Source organism: Glycine soja, chromosome 18 (genome assembly GCF_004193775.1).
Source record: "Glycine soja cultivar W05 chromosome 18, ASM419377v2, whole genome shotgun sequence".
In the NCBI taxonomy this organism is placed as follows: Eukaryota; Viridiplantae; Streptophyta; class Magnoliopsida; order Fabales; family Fabaceae; genus Glycine; species Glycine soja.
Window position 1 is genome coordinate 7,419,625 of NC_041019.1, and position 22,249 is coordinate 7,441,873.

At 29.9% G+C, this 22,249-nt stretch overlaps 1 pseudogene; it reads left to right on the forward strand.

Moving 5' to 3' along the window:
* The first annotated feature begins 9,009 nt into the window (after nt 1–9,009).
* On the forward strand, nt 9,010–16,100 carry LOC114396845 (annotated as a pseudogene).
* Nucleotides 16,101–22,249: the final 6,149 nt, after the last annotated feature.

The following is a 22,249-nucleotide window of genomic DNA, read 5'->3' on the forward strand; positions in this document are numbered from 1 at the left end:
GTTATTTAAGAATGAATTTTTACTATAATTATAGTAATTGCTTTAATTGATTTTTCTATTGATTTATTGTTATTAACTTTATGTATAAGTAAAGTGCAGATGATGGGTGTGAATATGAGTATATAGGTACCCAACAAATATTATGATGGAGATTAAAATTATTACCCGCACAATAAGATCAAGTACAATTGTATTATTTTTAAATACAAATATGAGAATAAAAACTATAGGATTCTAGCCATTGTAATTCCTAAAGACAGACCAACCCTTTTGTCACCAATGCATTTTGGTTTTGTGTCATATATGTATAATCTAACTTGAGATATTTTGTTAAGCTGTTTTGTTTTTTTCCGCTAACGCTGTCTTTCAATACACAAGTAATGAGAAATAATTTTTTTTAATAATTAACTTTCCTGTATTATTGTTTAAATTGGGAGCTTGTCTTATCTTTAACAAAGAGTAGTTTGATTGATTGCCACTAAACTAATTAGGTTAAAATGAACATGCCTGCAGTGGAGAAAAAACAAATTAAGAATAAGGACGTACAGCATGTGCAATTTGAGTGTAAATTGATGGGAATCATATCTGCATTATGTTTCTTAGTTACCGGTAACATCAGCAACTAATCCCTGATTTGGCCGTAATATCATAAATCCTTTTCAACTAGTATTTTATATCCGGAAACCTAGAATCCTCCAATGCATGCTCAACCATAGTTTATCATCAGATTTTTTTAGGCTAGACAAAAATATAACTACTGATAGTTAAGCAAGTGGCTGTATTTGTAGTTTCAATAACTAATTAGTTAAAACATGACATCTGTGAGCATTGCACTGACCCATCTGCTTAAATGTGGGGACTTGCTAAATCACTTATTTACATTTAAATAAAGGTAAAATACCGTTTGAGTTCCGAAAGTTTATAATGATATTACAATTGATCTCTCAAAGTTAAAAAAATTAAAATAAAATTCTTAAAAGTGTAACATATGAATCATTTTAGTTTAAAATTTTAAAAATTATTTAATTTGAGTTATAATGTTAACATATGTTTAAGAACTAAAATGAAAATAAATAACTAAATTTAAAGACTTTTTAACATCTTAAGAATTTATATTTATTTTTCTTAATTTTAAAAATTAATATGACAATACTTTACATTTCAGAAAACAAAATGGTGTATTTTTTTTTTAGAATAGTTACTTCTTTTGATCAATAAAAAATCAAAACTAGAATCTTCATTCCAATCTACCAATTATAGGTATTACCATCGAAATAAATTTTCCAAATACTCCCATCATTTCTGCTCTGACGCATGGCAGCCGAGTGAGTGTTGCTAACTTAAGCAATAAATGTTTGGTATAATATGCATCAAGAAAAGTCAATAAACGATTTCAGCCTCAAAATGATCCCCGAATGTGATTTACGTTATTGACATAATGACCATTGGTCGTGGATAAATTCTTATAAACACAGTTTATACAGATAGTGCATACTAGCTAATTAAATTAATAGAATTATATATATATATATATATATATATATATATATATATATAATTAAACGAATTAGCAATGTAGTCATTTTGAGACCAGCAAGTTATTTATTCTCTTTGGTTCTTTAATAGAATTAAACAATTCATAAAAATTAATTAATTTAATTAATAACATTAAATTTATCTACTTTTATGTGCCTTTTAATTTTTTCAAGATTATCCTCAACGTTACTGAAACATACTCTTATTATTTTTTAAAATGCTTTTATCGACTTTAATTCTTTTAATCTCTCTTATCTTTATTATTTTAATTGTTTATTTTGAAAGAAAAAAAATAGAAAATATATCTTTTCTTTTCTACATTTATCGATCGCTACCCCAAATATAATGGAAAATAGCTATATATAGCTAGGACTCAGAAAAATAAATGACCCATTCTCCGGGAAAGCTTTTCCCACATCCAACATTAACCTGTTTTTAATGTACAATTAGATGGGATACTCATTTAAATAAAAAATTATTGAAACTTGGTTGCCTCTTGCCCTATCCCTTTATTAACTAAACTCATCTTAGTTTTGTTTTTAGCCAAGAATTCAAACAAAAATTTGGGTTCAAACATTTGAGAATAAAATATTTTTAGAATTCTTTATTGGTACACTGTGTTTGGATGAAGAAATTTAAAATTCTGAGAAATTTTAAATTCTAAGAATTTCAAATACTTCAATTGAAATTCTTTTATTTTCAAAATTTTGTGTTTGGATAAAAAAAATTAAAATTATGAGGATGAAAAAATGAATGAAAAAAAAAGAGAAGATATAATTGGTGTACTAGTTATATGTGTTCCTCTATGTTCACACCCAATCTTTAGGAGCTCAGACGGTGTTTCTTGAAGAAGACTGTAAGAAGAGAATTTCAATTTCTCACATTTTAGAAGGAAATTGAAATTCCAGATTTTTAGTTGTTTAAAATTTTGTTTTAAAATTCCAAAATTTTAAATTCTTCATAAAAAGCATCTAAACAATGAATTCTAAATTACAAAAATTCAAATTCTCTAATAAATTACTTTCTTTAGTTAAAATTCTCTATCCAAACACACTCTTAAAAAAATTAAAACTAGGAGATTTTCTAGAAGAAATAATGAGTTTTACTTTTGGCAGCAATATGATATAGAGTGATGGTCTCACTTATGAGATCAAATCAATACATTCGAAATATTTAAATCTTACCAATCTCACAAGTATTATACCAAATTTCATAAATCGAATTCCTCATCAATCTCATAAGTATTATATCAAATCCCATAAATCGAATTCCTTTTTCAAGATTAATGTATTGTATCAATTAGTTATAGAACTCCAAAAAATGACTCATAATTAAAGGTACTTTTGTTATAAAAAAACTAATTAACGCAAGAATATTCTATATTAGTTCTTATAAAACAAAACTAAGTTATCAACAAGTCATTGGTTAAAATGATACTGGATTTAATTTTCTTAAGCAATGTTTCGAGTTCGAGCCCTCCGCATGAAAAAAACGTGATTAGAAAGAGAGATCTCACTAAAAGTGGTCAATGAGGTTCTACGACGAAGATTAATTATTAGTAAAATTGGTCAATACTCTACACCAATGTAATGGTGATAAAAACAAACAAAGAAAAATTCTAATTTGATTCTTATAAAAGTGACCAATATGGCTAAAAAATATTAAGTGATTAAATGCAATTAATTTTAAATTAAGATTACTATATAGAAGTTTTCTAATTATTTTACCTAAAGTTACAAAATTTCAAAGCAAGACCCTGCTTTACAACCTTGATTATGAATAAGTTAGAAAAACTAAGAAATGATTTCTATTATTGAGACTTTCATCCTCTAAAGGAATAGATACGAATAAGGAGTACAAAATTCTAACCTGTTTGAAAAGATTACTATTTTTAAAAAGAATTAGTTGAATCCTCCTTTAACTGAAAGCTTGAACGTGTAGTGGCACGGGAAATAAAAACAAAAAGCTTAACCAAACAAGCATATATGCTTCACTGTATGTATTCTATTAATAAAATCTTACACTGTTTTCTCATTAATAATTACAATTCTATATGTTACTCTAAAGTGCACTCCTCATCTTAGAGGATCTAAATCCAAAATTTTTATGGAATACAACTGTAATACTACAAAAGTAGAGGGGGAGGGGGCTAACAACTAGGCCTACAAATCCTAAAATTAAAATTAAAATTAAAAGGCATAAGAAAAATATCATAATTGTTTCTAATCAAATTCAAACCATGAGTAATTGTCTTTGAGCCTCAATCCTCAAATCTTCCTTCATCTTTCTAATGAAGTCATCAAATTTTTTGTTCAACTCCTCAGTACTTAACACCCAGTTTGGTTCTTCTACAACCTCTTCTTCAACACTTTCTCCAATCAGAAACTCATCAATTTCTGACTCCCTGTCTTCATCTTCAGCACCAAATTGTCCAGTTTCTCCATCTAGCTTCTTATTCTCTTCTGTCAAAACTGATTCTGCATTCCCTTTTTCTTCTTTTTCACCTTCCAAAATTATGTCTCCTATACTTTCTTCTCCTTCTCCTTCTTCTTCTTCATCAGAGTACTTGATTTCTATTGCATGTTCTGTTCCTGTTTTCTGTCCATGAGGCTCATGAATTTTCTCCATGGCTTCCTTCTCCACCAAGATTATTGCCTCATTAGCCTCAACATCTGAGTATGGAGATTGTGATCCATCTTCAACATATTTAGAAGATTCACTTTCAGCAACACTACTAGACCCAGATAAAGATCTTGTTATGCCAACAAATACAAGGAGACCATTGCATAGGAGAAACATGCAATTCTTGTCTATGGTGTGAGTAAATAATTGCAAAGAAAATGTAGAGAAGTACAGGTTGAAGTGGTAGAGGAAAGCAAGCAAGGAAGATGGAGAAATGAAGAAAGAAAACACAGATAATGGGACCAATAATTGAATAAGCTTAATTATGTAGTTATGGGATTTTGTGCTTTGAATCAAAGCTTCTATTTTGTGGGATTTAATTTGATCCATACTTGATGTAGAATGGAAGTGGAACTAACTAATGAGAGTTTCTGAAAGAAGGTTGTTATGAGAAGGGGAATGTTGGTGTGTTATGGCCATGAGGGCCTCTCTTATATAATGCATGAGGCTAGGGAATAGGTGCATCACTGTAGTGTTTTTGTATTTCCAAAAATACCCATGGTTGGCAAATTATTATGAAAGCAGGTGGCATAAATTGGATGTTATCCCTACTCCCAAAACTTACCTTCTATTCAGGGCTTTTCTAATAAATGATGATGGCAACTTTAATGGGACACGGCCAATTTTGAAGTAACTATTTGTCACGTAAATCGTCAAAGGGTTATTCATGTTCACTAGTTTTGAGTTTGACATGTCAAAATGGCTTTCATGTGGGGTTTGAGGGCAAAATCGAAGTGGCCATGACTTGGAGGGGGAAAGAGAAAAACGAAGTGAACCACCTTCAATGCTACCCCACATGAGTTTGGGTAAAATATTTCACTTTATCAATTAATAAAAAAAATATTATTATAGACAAATGTTAACTGTGTTCTAAGAACACTAGTTGAAGAAGTAAAAAAGAAATGCTTTGTTATTGGAATGCACAACAATATACTTTTGTGTGATTTTTAAATGTTCTCTCATATGATTTTCAGTGATTTTTTTATAATTTCTTAATCAATATTCTAAGAATATTGATGAGTAAAACCATTATTAGTGATAACTTTTAAAATAATTATTAGTGCCTACACTATTTATTCAAATCAATAACTCAATCTGCAATTGTGGGATTCATTCGTGCGTGGGCACAAAGGTCAAACTATATACATCCACCAGACAAATTATTTTAAGGATCAAAAGTTCTGGTGCTGCAGGTGAAAAAGCTATGAATGGATTTTGCTTAGGAATTAATCCAAGGGACATTGCTAATTTGATTGCTTTTGTTAGAACCAGAGAGCCTTTAGATGTAAGCTACTATAATAATAACAAAATGATTTATATATGGTACTCTTTTCTGTTAGTCTTATCATGATTACATTGAAATTGGGCAGCAACTAAGCTAGTTATTTGTTAACTCTTGTCAGTTTGTCACAGCAGCAACATTCCAAGCAATGCACACTTTACATCGTGGCAACTGGTGTTCCTCATCATGTTATTTTTCCACCATACCTAACCAAAACGTTGTAACTTACTGCATCAAGAAAAGAAGAGTACACGCAGGCTTTAATTTTTTTTCCCTCGTCAAGTTATCAATTCCTAGCCATCATCTTGTCGTGTTCCTGTTTATTCTATGTTAAACACTTTTTTTTAATATATATAACTATGTTAAACACTCTCAAGATTATTTTGGAACAGTAAGCCAAATTGATAGTAACCAGTGAAATTGAACACTATCAAATAAATTTGGCTAAATTTTAGAGGATTACTTAAGGATAAAGCCCATAAATTAATACTCATACTTTAGGAATACATTGTTCCCTGCAAAATGAAACTATTCTATATACTAATACAAAAATAACATTTTGCATCCGTTAAAAGTTTAACCGATGTAACAAATATCTTTTACCAGTTAAACATTTATCTTATAAGAAAGTACTTCGGAATATCCTTATGCTTCACTCTTATACAAAACTTTTTAAAAATATCTTATACCCTTGATGATGGAGTTTTCGGAGGTGTTTGAGGAGGTGTCTAGATTACCACTTGAGAAAGAGGTTGAGTTCTCCGTAAACCTAGTGTCCGGTACTGGACCTATATCCATAGCACCTTATAGGATGTCCCCCTTGTAGAGTTGAGCAAGCTTAAGAAATAGTTAGAGGATCTCTTAGAGAAACAGTTTGTGAGGCCTAGTGTGTCACCTTGATGAGCGCCAATTTTGTTAGTTAAGAAGAAGGATGAGACCATGAGGCTATGTGTAGATTATCGTCAGCTAAACAAGGTGACGATTAAGAATAGGTACCCTTTGCCTAGCATAGATGACCTGATGGACCAATTAGTAGGGCTTGATAGATCTCAAGTTAGGTTACCACTAGATTAGAGTGAAGCCTGAGGATATTTCGAAGATTGCCTGACCAGTTACAACCATTATGAGTACTTGGTTATGCCTTTTGGTGTGACCAACACCCTGGTGTGTTCATGGACTACATGAATAAGATCTTTCATCCCTACCTAGGTAGTTTTGTAGTGGTCTTCATAGATGATATCTTGGTGTACTCCAAGACTAGGGAGGAACATGAGGAGCATCTGAGGGTTGTGTTGCAAACCCTCAAGGACAATAGAATGTATGGTAAGTTTTCCAAGTGTGAGTTTCGGTTAGAGGAGGTAAGATTCCTAGGGCACGTTATATCCAGGGGAGGGATAACAGTAGATCCTTCCAAGGTAGAGGCGGTGATTAGTTGGGAGAGTCCTAAGTTAGTGTTTGAGATTAGGAGTTTCCTTGGTTTAGCATGTTACTACCGTAGGTTCATAAAGGGTTTTTCTAAGTTAGCCTTTACCTTTGACCAAGCTTACTCATAAGGGTCAAGCTTTTGTGTGGGATGCCCAATGTGAGAGTAGTTTTTATACCCTTAAGGAAAGGTTAACCACTGCACCAATTTTAGTGTTACCCGACCCGAGCGAACACTTTGTGGTGTACCATGATGCTTCCAAGATGGGTCTGGGTGGAGTGTTTATGCAGTGGGGCCAAGTAGTGGGCTATGCTTCTCGATAGCTCAAGATTCATGAGAGGAATTATCCCACGCATGATCTCGAATTAGCAGCCATAGTGTTTGCTCTTAAGCTTTGGAGGCATTATCTTTATGGATCTAAATTTGAGGTGTTTAGTGACCATAAGAGCCTTAGATATTTTTTTATCAGAGAGCTTAACATGAGGTAGAGGAGATGGTTAGAGTTCCTTAAGGATTACGATTTTGAGCTTAGCTATCACCCAGGTAAAGTCAATGTAGTAGCTGATGCCTTGAGTAGGAAATCCCTTCAGGTGTTTGCTTTGATGGTTAGAGAATTAGACCTCTTAGAGACATGAGTTTAGCATGTGAAATCACCTCTAGTAGCATTAAGTTGGGTATGTTGAGAGTCACCACTGAACTCTTGAGCGAGATCCGTGAAGATCAAAAGTTTGACTCATTCTTGTCAGCCCAATTACAGTCCCTAGCTGCAAGGAGAGAGAGTAGTTTTAGAGTAGCGTCTGATGGAGTCTTGAGATTCCAGGATAGGATGTGTGTTCCTAGTGTACCCAAGATTAGGAGAGCAATCTTGGAGGAAAGCCATAGAAGTAGTCTGAGTATCCACTCGAGAGAGACAACAATGTACCAGGACCTTAGGCAGATGTTTTGGTGGCCGAGTATGAAGAAAGAGGTTAATGAGTTTGTCCTTGCGTGCCTAGTGTGTCAGAAAGCTAAGATAGAACACCAGAAACCTTAAGGGAAGTTGCAACCTTTAGAGATACCTAAGTGGAAGTGGGATAACATCTCTATGGATTTCGTGGTGGGGTTACCTAGGACCCCTAAATGTTTAGATTCCATTTGGGTTATCGTGGACAGGTTGAAAAAATCTATTCACTTCATCCCAATTAACATAAGATATTCCTTAGAGAGGTTGACTAACTTGTACGTCAGTGAGACAGTTAGACTACACAGTGTTCCTTCTGGCATAGTCTCTGATAGAGATCCCAAATTTACCTCTAGATTTTGGGAGAGTCTTCATAAAGCCTTGGGGACCAAACTTAGGTTGAGTTCTGCTTACCACCCACAGACTGACGGTCATACCGAGCACACCATCCAATCATTAGAGGACCTCTTGAGAGCCTGTGTGTTAGAACAGAGCTGTGATAATTTCTTACTCTTAATAGAGTTTACATACAAAAATAGTTTTCACTCCAGTACAGGTATGGTACCTTACGAGGCATTGCATGGTAGGAGATGTAGGACACCTCTATGTTGGTTAGATCCCGGTGAGAGCATTGCCTTAGGACCTGAAGTGGTTTAGCAGACCACTGAAAAGGTCAAGTTGATCCAGGAGAGGATGAGAGCAACCCAAAGTAGGCAGAAAAGCTACCATGATAGGAGAAGAAATGACCTTGAATTTGTTGTAGGTGATCATGTATTCCTGAGAGTCACTCTGTGGACTAGGGTTGGCAGGGCGTTGAAGTCCCGTAAGCTCACACCTAGATTTATTGGTCCCTTTGAAATCCTAAAGTGTGTTGGCCCAGTTGCATATCAGGTGGCCTTGCCACCATCTCTCTTAAATCTCCATAGCGTCTTCCATATCTCTCAGCTCAGAAAATATGTTCATGATCCATCACACATGATTGAGTTGGACAATGTCCAAGTGAAAGAGAACTTGACATATGAAACACTGACATTGAGGATCGACGATCGTATGGTCAAGCAACTAAGGGGGAAGGAGATTCCCTTGGTCAAAGTGGTATGGGGGAGTTCTTCGAGTGAGGATGCTACCTAGGAACTAGAAGGTCAGATGCGTGACGCATATCTTACCTTGTTCGATACCGGTAAGTTTCGGGGGCGAAACTTCTTTTAAGGGGGATGAAATTGTAACAGTCGTCCCTTAGTTTTTCTTCTAAATAAATAATAAAAAATAATATTAGATCATTAGAACTCTCACTATATAAAGGAACTTTAACCCTGAACAACTTTATAAAAAAATATTTATGTTCTTTTTTCTCTAACTCTCAAGAATCCTAACAAAGCAAACAGAGGAGGAGCTCTAGAAAGCACTAGAAACGCCACCATTGCTAACGAAGAACGCTAAAGCGACTACATCGAGGCAAGGGATGAGTTACTCACGCTTGGGGATTAGAATGAACATGTGTAGGGATCCCTAGAGGATCAATTTTTGGGTTATTTTATGAAATGTAATTATGTTTTTATGTTTTAAATCGGGGATTGATTGTGGTTGACAGATCAATTGGTGTCCTGATGCGAAATTGTTGTGGAATTAACGTGTTCCAGTGTTGAATGAGAATCCTAAAAAAAATTGGGCCTTTTTCTAGTTGATGAATTAAGCAAGGAAGAATTTACCGTAAGGGGAGTGTGCTCCTTCTTTTCCTCTATTGTATGATATTCTTTAGATGCTCATAATATTTTCTCCTTTTTGCCAATAATAATTTCTATCAAATTGTATTTTACTCTTGAAATAATTCAAAAAAAAAAATTGTGATTAATTTTTGGGATGATGATGCACTGCACAAGATGAAGTTGTTGTTTCTCACTACTGGATTTTCATGACTTCGTTGGAATGCGTTTAGGATATACGTATATATGAATAAAAAAAACTTTTGATTGTTATCTACGTAAATATACATGTATATTTTATTTTTATATAACAATACATTTATATTTATTGTTTATATATATATATATAGTATTACATGTATTTATATACTGGTGGGTTATATATATTTGCTTTACTGCATCTAAATATATTTATAAGTTTTGAAGTGAGATATATTTTATTATTATAATGCATGTTTATTCATTTGTTGAGTATATCTTGTAGTTAATTAATTTGTGAGATGTTAAATTATGGATATGAGATATGGTTGTGAATAAGTGAATAGTTAATATTTGATGTGATATTACTTGTGATGTGAGTTGTAAATTATACAATAACCTGACTGGTGTTTGTCTTGGAAAAAATATTTATATGCAAAGTGTTAAAAGAAAAATGTAGGGTTTCAAGTTAGGAACCTAAAGTGTTAAATTGTAGTGTAATATGTTAAACGTGTTTGAAACATAAGTGTAAGGTCATCAGTATTGTATAATTCATGAATAGTATCTGCGTGCAAAAATTTTTTTTATGGGTTGGACCTGAATCAAGAAGGTGAGACTCTAATAGATTATTCGTAGTCTAAGCCTTGAGGGTAAAGACACTCGGTTTGAGTGCTCTTTTAAGCCTATGTTGGTCCCATATGATTGAAGCATTCTTACAAAACAGAGTGACCCTGTGGTTACCTTATGATTTTACTTAGTGAGAGTGACCTGACATACCCATTGTTTGGTATGTCTTATTATGTACTCCTAAGCGTCCTAGTGTGGTTTTTCACTGGCATGATACCACGTTACATATAGGCTTTAGTTTTAGTATAATTGTTGCATAATGCCTATTAATTGTTTATTATGAAATTGGTGAGAATTATTACGTCTTGACTCAAGTGTGTGATTCATGTGTAATGTGATTGATGATTGAAATATGAATTTTAAATGATAAAGTGGTGAAGTAATGTAGATTAAATTAAGTTGAGTTATGTTATAAATAAATTTATAATGTATTTTTCTTGTGTTTTTGTTTATCCTTATTTTATTTTAAAATGTTATAGCTCACTTCCGGTGTGTGTTTGTGTTTGGGCTTATTGTCATTTTGTTTCAAGTGAGCAAACATATAATGAGTTTCATGTTGGAGATGGAGAGACTTAGAGTGTGACGGGGAAATGCTTTAATAAATGTTGCATCGGAGCATAGAGTTTTATTTCATATGTTATAATTCCATGAATGATATAGTTGTTTTATGTTTTGTTCTTTCGTGTGACTTCTTTTCATTCAGAATGGGCGACTTTGTTTTGAGCCGAAATATTTTTATCATTTATTTAAATAAGTTCTATTATGATTTCACTAAATGGATGTGAACTTTTTACCCTTTTGAATTATTTTTTTATTTAAATGTGTTTTAAAACTCTTAATTAATTCTGCATTGTTTTTCCTTTTATTATTAATATATATTTGTGTGGGGAGATGGTGTCACATTTATGAGAGAAACTCAATTCATTAGGAGAAACTCAATTCTTTAATGCTGCTATGGAGTCAAGTTGATTTGCAAATGATTTTTTGGAATTTGTATACAGGAGATTTGCTTGAAAGACATTCTTTAATATACTCTTTCACTCCACAAATCCATGTAGGTTCAACTATAATCATATATGAGATGGGACTCGTTAAATAAATGTAGGATCTGCATGAACGTTATCCTGTAGTAGGGAGTGTTTTAAAAATCATTTTAAATTTGTTTTTAAAATTCGGAGCAACCATTTTATGCTTTGGATTGATTTTAAACAAGATTGAAATTGCTCCAGATGATTAACTTAATCTTTTAATATTTGTTGATATGCTTGGTGTTGCTACTTAATCGAACTGATTTGGAAATGAGATTTTTTGGAAATGACTAAAGATTTTTTTTATGATTAAGATTGCTATCAAATCAAGTCGTGTTGAAATTGATTAAAAATGGAGATTTGTTTTAATGTTTACTGGTTCTATTCTGTAAATCATTTGGATCTTATTTTTGCAGCCTACAGTCTGGATGAAATAAATGGCAAAATGAGGTCTTTCTGCGAATTGGCAAAGTACAGTGCAAGTGATGGAGCTACTGTGCTTGATGTGAGTACTAGTACTTTGAATTTTCCATGACATTCAATCTTTGCTAATTCTTTGTTTCTATGTAATTTAAATCCTTCTGATATGGGTGTTTATAAGTTTTGTTTATGAAATGTCTCACAGAATATTGATTTTTCTTCTGTGTCTCTCAATTTGAGCATTTGACATGAATAGGATGTCAAAATTTATATTGTGTTACTCGGGGTCTCATTTTGAGCCAATAGTGTGTTATTTGGGGTCTCATTTAGAGAATATTTGTGTCTTTTTTTCTCTCTTAATTTGTCCTTTTTCTTTGGGATCTCTTTATGGAATCTCATAAGGTTCTATTATTTTGCTACATGAAAATGCTGTTGGTGTTAAAATGCGGTAACAGGCTAAATTTATGTCCATTTAAGATTGGGCAGCATATAGTTGGTCTTGCTCCTAATGATTTCTCATCTTCAGTGCCTGTATTTTTTCTTAGTTTTCTATTGGATTCTACCTCTTGTTGATATGATATGTTACAATTTCTTCTTCAGCTTCTATTTTTGTAGGACCTAACATTGGTAGGATGACACCTTTATATGTTATGAAATTTCAAGGTTTGCTATATTCGACATCAACGACAGGTTGATCCCTGAGCTATATTATGTACACCACTAGTCTTGTATTGGGTTCTTCTGCTCCTTTAAATAAATTATTAGTCCTCTTGTCTTCCTGTGATCCTTTTCTCTCCTTTGAGTATTATTGTTATATGAAGGTATGGATGAATTGGTCATTTGGATGGCTTATTATTTGTGGTTCGGGTGGAAAATGGCCCTATTTGTGGATAAGTGTGATGTTCTTTTTAATTTTGTTCTTCTACTGTGGTTCTATAAAGACACCACAATGCTGAGGTTCCACCTAGGAAATGTCAATTGTATAACTAGGAACTATCCATTTGTAACAATTATGAATCGTTATTTTTTTTTATCTGTAGGAAAATTAACCAGTTGAAAATTGCAAGTGTGAAATCTGTGTGACTGTTATTGCGAGTTTTTGTGTGGGGAGGTAGGGAAGGCAATTTCAGGCTCCATTCAAGAGAATGTCAATGGAGGCTCCAGAAAGACTTGAAAAGAAGAGTGGATCAAACGAAAACTAGTTGAGTAAAAGTGGTAGAGAAAGACCTAAGAAAACATTTGGAAAGAAAAAAAGGACTCCCTCTTGATGGCTTGCTAAATTGTTCAGTTGTTTTTAGAGCTCTTTGGATTTGGTTGATCTATGTAGAAAACTCCATTTAATGTGGTTGTTGCTGTTGAGAACATTTAGCTCTAGTCTTCCCAGAAAAAGCCCTCCCTTCTGTCATCACACATACATGATACACCAAAGCACAATGCTGGGTACAAAATATTCATATAATTCTCTTGAATGTTATAGTTTTTAGGTGCTTTTTTTAAGTACATTTTATCAAGGTTATCAAATTGAGATTCAAATCATGAATTGCCAAGCTAATTTTTGGATAATTTATATCGAATCGTATGATTCAGAGACAATGAAGTGAAAAGTTACTTCAAATATATCATGTAAATGATAGTGTTGAATGTAATAATTTTAAACTAGAAATAGATAAAAATAACTTTTTTTAAGGAAAATATATAAAACAACTTAAGCATAAGTCTTTTAAAACAAATTTATTACTTTTTTTTAAAGAACAAATTTATTAGTTACATAAGTCTTCTAACAAATACTAAAGCAATTAACATTAGGCAATAAAAAAAAGTCGCTGAAGTCTTTATTTTAGAACAATGGAAACGAATAATAAATAATAATAATAATACAAATCGTTGAGTCATGTGAATCACATCAAGGATAAGAAATAACACAGATTCATTTATGTATCATAAGTTACAAAATCATAACATTCATCTTATGATATGAATCGATAGGCAAATCATATTAAATCGTAGGATTCAAATAATGGATCGTAAGATTTAATAACTATGCATTTCATTGATCTGTGTGTTGTGTAGCTAATTATCTTTTCATGATACCTTTAACTCTTTGCTTTCAATGAAGGTATTGGTTCTCATATCAACTTGTGGGAGGAGTACTGGATAGGAGATTCTTATTTTAGATTGACCTTCCCTTTATCATCTATTTGCCTTGCCTAACCCTCCTGTCCACATTTTAATTATGTTTGAGATTCAATTGTTTCTTGTATTTCCAAACTTTTTCTTTTGTTGTTGTGTGTGTGTGTGTGTGAAAAGTGATAGGGAATGCTCTAAATTGAAGATTTTTTGGTTATACTTAACTCTGTTTTGTTTTGTGCTAAATTCCTAATTAGCTTTTTTTATTGTTTTATGGTTGATTACATACTGATTTTTGTATCTAATATCACAGTGCCTACAAAAGCGTAGAGCTTTTATCTGGATGTGAGAAGGTTAATTGAAGAACAAATTCAGGTGTTAGGCTATGTGCAAACTTTGTGTTCTATGACTTTTGTTTTGACATCTGTTTTGGTTATTAATCTATTTTCTACCTTTATAGTTTGTTCTTCCTGCTTCATTTTAGAGTTATACTGAACCATACTCAGACAAGCTCCTTCCAGATTTGCTTCCTAAGGAGCAAGATGTTTTTACACTTGATTTAGATCTCAATGAGACATTGGTTCACTATATCTGAACACTAAGGCTTCAACTATAAGTTATGCCATGCCATGTACATTTTTTTAGAGAAAAGGTGAAAGATCTTAATAAACAATGATATTTATAATGTCATATTTTTTCAGTAATAACTTTTTCTGTACACTTTATTTCACTCAAGTTCTTAACTGTTTAGCTTGTGCTTATGTGTTAGAGATTTATGTGGACAATGCTGAGTATTTTTTAGTTTTATTTGATATGTAAAGCGAGATACAAGCTGGTAGACATTTAAGAGACCTGTTGTCGATGCTTTCTTCGAACATCTAGCTCAGTTTTATGAAATTGTTGTGTATACTAATGAACAAGATATGGTAACCTAATCTTGCCTTCTCCATTTACTGAATGGCTACATATTATTCCCCGTTTTAGATAGGTAGTATACCAAGCATTGAATAAGATATATGCTATTAAGGCCTGCTACCAAGTACCAGGATGGGAAACATTTCAGAGTAGGTTTGAGTTGATGTTCCTGTTATCTCCCAAATTATCAGTCTTATAGTCCATGGTGTTGTGTGGCTTCATTAAAATTAGTATTATGAAGTCATGTCATTGAGCTAAGACCTTGAATTTTTTGTGCATGAACTTGATTTTCTGGGGGAAATGATAAAGTAAATAGTAAACAGTAAATAATAAAAGACAATGGTTTCTAATGCATTAATGAGTCTTAATTTTACTTAAATCTCAAATATAAGATGATTAAGTTACAGTCAGAATAGTCAATCATCCTAATGCCTTGGGCCATACAGTTTTGAAATCATGTCACATTCTCTGTTCACGGCGATCATGGCTGATATTCTCACTAGAAATATTGGGGTTTTTGTGGAAGTAGCAGGCACAATGCATAACTGCATTGTCCCTCAAACCCCCTTTTTGTCCCTCCAAACTGCATTGTTCAGTGCTCTGTCTCTGTTTTCTGTTAATTATGAACATGTCTTTAGTTTTTAGTTTGAGCATTTATGTGTGTAGTACAAATTATTTAATTTGTAAAAAATAACTTCAATATAGTGGCCATCTTGCTTCCTGCAGTCTCACTATAGTTGTTTTAGGGTCTGCCCTTCTGCACTGCTTGCTATTTGGGATTGATAGCTATGCTTATAGTATAGTGTTACTAATTGAATCTTGTTATTTTCTATATACTGCAGGATTGTACACTGTACTTGTTTCACTTTCAAATGTTTTTTTTTTAAAGGTATTTCTGTAGTCGGAAGTCATGAGACTAACCCTATTAAGGTGTAAAAGATCACTGAAGTAAGTTTTGTCTTTTCCAACAATTTTTTTTCATATGCATGGCTATGTAATCGAACCCTATCAACATACTTAAGGAATCCAGTCATCTGTACTGGACTTTGTTAGTACATTCAAGTGTTCTTATAAAAGGATATTCTCCTTTTGTTCACCTTACTTGGTAGGACCTTTCAAGGCTAAATAGAAATCCAGGAAAAGTTCTTCATTTAAGTGGCCATGCTTTGGAAGGTTGCCTCAGCCAGAGAACTGCGTCCCTATCAAGCCATGGCATTAATTAATATCTGTTCAACTATGAATTCAAGTTTGCCTTTACTGCCAAGACATTAAATACTCGCAAAAATTGCATTGCCTCCTTCATTTTCTATGTGCAGTTGTTGCCCATAGTAGTCCAGCAGATATAAGGCCACCCATGTGAGATTTCAGCTGAATTTATTAGGGTGTGTTTGATTTGAATTTTTATTTTTTGAAATTATAATTATTTAAGTAAAAACTTAAATATTAAATTTGAAGTTTAAAGTATAACATTTACACACATCATTATTTTTTATACTATCGACCAATAAAAAATTATAATAGATATATTTTTTGAAATAATTCCTATTAAAATCAATACACACTTATCATTTAAGATAATTTATGATTAGACGATAATATAAAATCTCTTTATATAGATAATACATATATTATTTACTCTTTTTTTGCAGAGATCCCAAGTTAAAATAAAATTAAACAATCTCATCCTTAATGACCAATAAAATATAAAAAATTGTCTTATATTTTCAATTCTAGCATTAATGTTGTGAGTATTGCATTTAATGCATTATCTTTAATTTATCTTTCATATTTTTTTTTTCATATATCATTTATGTATAAAATTAAAAATTAAAATTTTTTAATTAAAATTTAATAATTTAAATTATACTAAAATACATAAATATATGTAAACAAATAATAAATTATTAAAATATTAATAATTATTTGTAATTAATTATAAAAATGTATATTTTTTACTCACTTTAGGTAAGTATTTTCATTTATTTTAAATTTATAAAAAAATAATTTTATTTTTTCAATTGATTGAAATATATAAAAATTAAATTTAGGCAAATACACACACACAATAATCGGATGTAAAGTCAAATATAAAATGAGAGAAAGCTAAGTTTTATATATTTCAATAAATTAAAAAATTAAAACTCATTTTTTTAATATTTTATAACATAAACTTATATATTTTAGTGTAATTTTAATAATTAAATTTTAATTAAAAATTATAATTTTGTAATTTTATACATAAATGATATTAAAGAGAAATTAAAAATAATACATTAAATGTTATGGTCATAACATTAATAATAGAATTTAAATACAAGATAATTTTCTAAATTTTATTACTCATATTAAAGATGAAGTTATTTAATTCCATTGGGATGAATTAGACAAATCCTTTTTTACATTAACATTTTGAATTAGTACCTCCAATTACTAATTATAACTTGTCTACTATTTCTACAAGTTTCAGTTTCCAAACCTATAAAACAAAGTCTTGAATGTTTTTCAATCACTACCATTGTATTCAAATAAGTGTTGGATTTCTTTCTTTACTGATTGTGAAGTTATATCCACGTATGCTATACAGAGTTTTTATGTGTGATATTTGCATTAACTTTGTTAACTATTGCTGCAGTCTGCTTGTAATTTAGGGGTATGGAGCTTATCTGTCCAACAGTTAGGTGCATCGTTTCTTGTTATTCACTTCCTTCTTTGTTACGGGCAATTGTTCATGCCCTAGACAATCCTATGGAAGCAGGTAATCGTTATTAACAATTAATTATGGTTGTAAACTTGTAATATACTTACACTGTACTTAATTACATAAGAACATTTTAATTAATTTATGTTTTTTAAGAAAAATAATTAATTCAGTTAATTATATTAAATCTGTTAATTATTTGTACTATCATCTTAAAATTATCTTTTTCTTATTTTTCTATCGATCCACTTAATTGTTTTTTTTATTAATTTTTAGAAATAAAATATATAATTAAATAAAAATATGTAGGAAAAAATAATTAATGTATTTAAAAATTAAAAAAAAATATCATAGAAAAGTAAAAATAATTTTCTAAAGTGGTGGATCCTTTTGTTTTCTTTTTATAAGGATTATATTATTAAGCGGTGGATTGACTAAAACTATATGCCATATTTTCTGTATCTCAGCACGCGACGCATAATTTTGTTTATAACAAATGTTAATTAATATCTTTAGAGTATTAGTTAAAAAATTAAATGAAGAAACTTTTATTTTATTGAAATGTGTAAAATTATGTTATTCATATTTTTTTTTAAAACTCTCTTATGATATTATAATAATACTTTTTATTTTAATTTCTGAACCAATGCTTTATGTATTGATAAAAAAAAAAAAAAAAAAACCAATGTCTTATGTGTTTATATCTGTCTAGCATTTATAACAACGGTACCAGCAATTAATGTCTAACGAGTAATTAAACTTCAATGTATGAGATTTGTTTCTTTGTATCTAGAACAACAAATCATTCGAGTCTTCTATCTTTTCACATTAATTTGGTATTTTAATATTTAATAGATCACATAATTTATGTTTTAACTTAATTAAATTTACAGTTTAAAATCTAATTAAATTGATCGATATCCAAATATTTTTAGAAGATCGACGACGAGGGAGACACCCAACTCCCATAAGAACACCAGCAACTTGCATCGATTGTGATTAATGTAAATTTATGATGCTAGTGGGGCGAAGGGCAGAAGATGACACATGCAGAAATGTAGGTACAAAATGTAACACGCATGCAGTATTAGTCTTTGTATCCGATAAAGTATCTATACCTTTGATAAATATTAATAAGTGTTTTTAAGACATTAATTAAAAATATTTTTATTATAATACCTAAAATTTTAGTTTATGATTTTTTTATGTTCTTATATAATTTTCACAATAATTTTTTTAAATTTTTTAATTAATATCATCAGAACACTAATCAGTATATATTCATCTCTTTTTCTAATTCCAATTGAATATTGGCTATCCTATTTGACTATTTTGGTCACGCCGTACTGCAACTTAAATATTAGCGTCGTTGAACACTCTAGTAGGTTGATATATATGAATATGGCGTGTACACTTTAATTAAAACAAAGTGTTAATGAACATGTTATGTAAGGATTGATTAAAATATAGGTATGCAGTATGCTTTAGTATATTTCATAAAGTAGGTTGATATATATATGAATATGGTTTGTACACTTTTAGCTTTAATAAAGAAAAAGTTTGAATTTGTGAGGATTGATATGAAATATTCTTTTTTTTACTGTAAAAAAAGGATTAATTATTTCATATAAGGAAATAAAATCCTTGGCAAATGTAAACATAAATATACTATACGAACGTGACGATGCCTTGCTAGGAAATCCATAGATGTGGTAAATAAAGCCAATGGAATTCCTTGTAACTAAAATAATTTTCTTCACATAATCTAATTTATTTTTAAATTACAAATATTTTATTACTCAAGTCATTCTTTATAATAAAATAAATCAAAACAGTTTACATGTGTTCTAATTTATTTTCAAAACTACAAGTTCCTTGATAGTTTGATCGATCCTTATAATTAAACTATTTAATATATAAAATAAATTGGATAATATATATTGTCATGAAAACTATAAACAACATGTAGAAAAATAAAATTTTGTTCTTAAAATAAGATTTTTATAGTCATTGACAAGATATAACTTGAATTAAATCATTTTAATTTGAATTTGAAATCTTATTTTTATAATAGTTGTTTGAAATAAAATTAATTTTTGTTGTAAACTTCTTTCACAAGTAGAATAAAGAAAAAAAAAAACTTATTTTCAATATACAGGCTCTTCTGAGTAATAAACTTTTTTCCTGATTGAAAAAAAAAAAAAAAACTCACTGTGCATCATCTCTCTTTTTCTATGTAATAGCTATCTAAATTTTTAAGGCAACATGTCCACTAACTATTAGCATATTTAAAAACAAAATTCCTTTTATTTCTGATTAATAAATCAAATATCTCCATCTAAAAATATATAATTAAAAGGATATATCATATGATCGACATAATATCATATAGTATTAAGTTTTATCCCAATAAGCAAAATCTTGATACAATCCTATAAATTATATACTACAATGTATCTCTATATATTGTAATCATATAATATATCTAATATGTATATAATAATATAAAAATTTTGCATATATTATCAATATAATATAATAATCTATTCATGAAAAGAAATCACTAATAAAAAATTGACACATATTAGTATATGTGATATTTCACATATTATTGCTAACAATGAATTATAGATCAATTTAAATATTTTTTCAAAATTTCTAAACATCTAAATAAATATATCACAATATATAAATGTATATTTTGTGAACAACTTCAGCATGTTTCATACTCAAGAGCATATCCTACAAACAAGAGATATCACATATCTAATAATCCAATATAATGACTATGCATCTGGACATGTTTCATATTCAACAAAACACATATTTTTACCACAATTGCAATATGTTTGATGGCACCGAGAAAAAACATTACACTTTTAGAAGAAAAAACAAATTCCACAGTATAATCTTAAATTCAAAAGACCCATGACTCTGATACCAATTGATAGTTATATGGAATTATACCCAACACTTGCAATGAAAAATTATAATCTATCTTTCATTCAAAATATACAACAATAACAAATAGAGAAAATTAGATTTGTGTACCCAAATGCGCGCGTTCTTGAAGCAATAGAAAATTTTCTTCAATAGTGTGAAGTACGTGTATCCACACACAGAGACCAACTTTCTGGTGTCAACTATCAACTCTTTGATGAATGAAACTCTAAAGAGAAAATCATCTTTATACTTTTGTGGTCTAAAATTAGACTTGAATTTTTATAGTTTGTTTCTGGTAGACTTCGCTTTTAGATCGATGTTTCTATTTATAATGTTAAAGAGATATGGATTTGACCCTTTTTTTAAAGAGAAAAAAGAAAATATTTTATTTAAAATAATTTCATATCTCTTTATTTTTATAAAAAAATAAATTTTGTTTTTTACCTTTAGGAACCAATAGAAGAATAATGTAATATTTTCTTCCATTATTTACAACTTAATGTTAACTCTAAAGTGTATTATTATTTTCAAAATCTAATAAGCTAACACATTTAATCAATAAATGACTTAAGAGTCTCTTTTCTTCTTTCATTCAATATTACCTTGACCCAGATCTTAATTATTATACAACTCGAACTCATTACAAGAGTTCATGAATTCTTTCTTGATTAATTATTAATTCTACAAGTATTTAATCATATCCAATATTCATTCAACTGGTGTCCTAAGACATTATATGTTCAAAATTTAAATATAATAAATAACTTATTGATTAATATGATAATCTCATGTCAAATGAAATTATTTTATTTCTTTTTGAGAACTTTCTATTAACATATTAAGATAATATTAACGGTTAAAAATTATCAATTGAGTCAGTTTAATGATGACATTCATATGTACATCATCTATATATACAATTTAATAAATGAGATCTATTAATTTTTATATAATAAAAATTATTTTATATATATATATATATATATTCAATATCTTATTCACAATAATCCTATAATAAAAAACAATTTAGATTAAAATTATAAAAGACTTATTTTTTATTTTCATAATCTCTAATATGATAACAAATCTTTTATTTTAATCAAGGACCTTATTAGATTAACTATTTTATCAAACAATATAAAAAGATAAAGAAATAATAATATTTTATTATTAAAATAATTAGATGATGTATTGGATCTTTAACATACACAATTATTAAATTTAGATATACATAATTATTTCCAACATAAACTATACAAAATTAAGGACTGTTCACAAGTTTAAATAATCTATCAATTCAATCCTATCCGACTTGACCTAAATACATTAAGTTGGATTTTGATATTGTTCGGATCAAATGCAACTTGTTCAAATTTGATGACCTCCGATTTAAGTGATATTTTTTATTTTCAAACCCCTGAATCTGGTGCAATCTGTTGACATGATTTTTTTTAATTATTATATATTTTTATATTTTACATTTTTAATTTTGAAATATTTCTAGAAACATATTTAATTTTGTAGACCCAATAGATACAACTTGACCCATCGTTGATCATGTTCGTTCGGTTTGAATTTTACAAGAAAAATGCACCAACTTGACCGGACCCAAATCAAATTATTTAAAGCCAAATTCAACACTTGGACATTCCTGCAAAAATTTACTGGAATTAATTTCTGTTCAAGTTTGTTTTCTTGAGTGATACAGATATACCATTATGCATTAA